Genomic DNA, 504 nt, shown 5'->3' with positions numbered 1-504 from the left:
TCTGTGATCATATCCCCCACTGTCTTTCTCTCACAGCAACCACATCCTTGGGGTTTCTCCTCTAGCATTGGTTTGGACCCACAGACTTAATAATTTTTTCTTTGCCTCAAGCAGCTATATTCTACTTTCCTTAGACTTCCTTCACACTAAGCATGCTCTTTATTCAGGCAGCCAAGTGTGCCAAAAGTCTACCAAGTCTCCCATATAAAGATTTGATTGGCCATGTGGAATTAGCTTAATTCAGAAAATCAAGCTTTACCTAATTCGAAGGGTGTCCAATGATCAGCAACACCAGCTCTATAATCCTAAACTCCCTCTTACACACTGGAACTGACTTATGCTTACCTAAAATGGCCAGGGGCCCTTTCTCCTAATAGAGAAGGTACATGAGGTTTTACAACTAGACTTTGGTCTGTCAAGTTTATCAACAAAGCATTTTATTTTAGAAAGTGAATTATTCATAAAGATTCTTCTTTAACAATCACTGTATCACAGTATCACGGT

Source organism: Sorex araneus, chromosome 4 (genome assembly GCF_027595985.1).
Source record: "Sorex araneus isolate mSorAra2 chromosome 4, mSorAra2.pri, whole genome shotgun sequence".
Lineage (NCBI taxonomy): Eukaryota > Metazoa > Chordata > Mammalia > Eulipotyphla > Soricidae > Sorex > Sorex araneus.
This window is presented reverse-complemented; position numbering follows the sequence as displayed.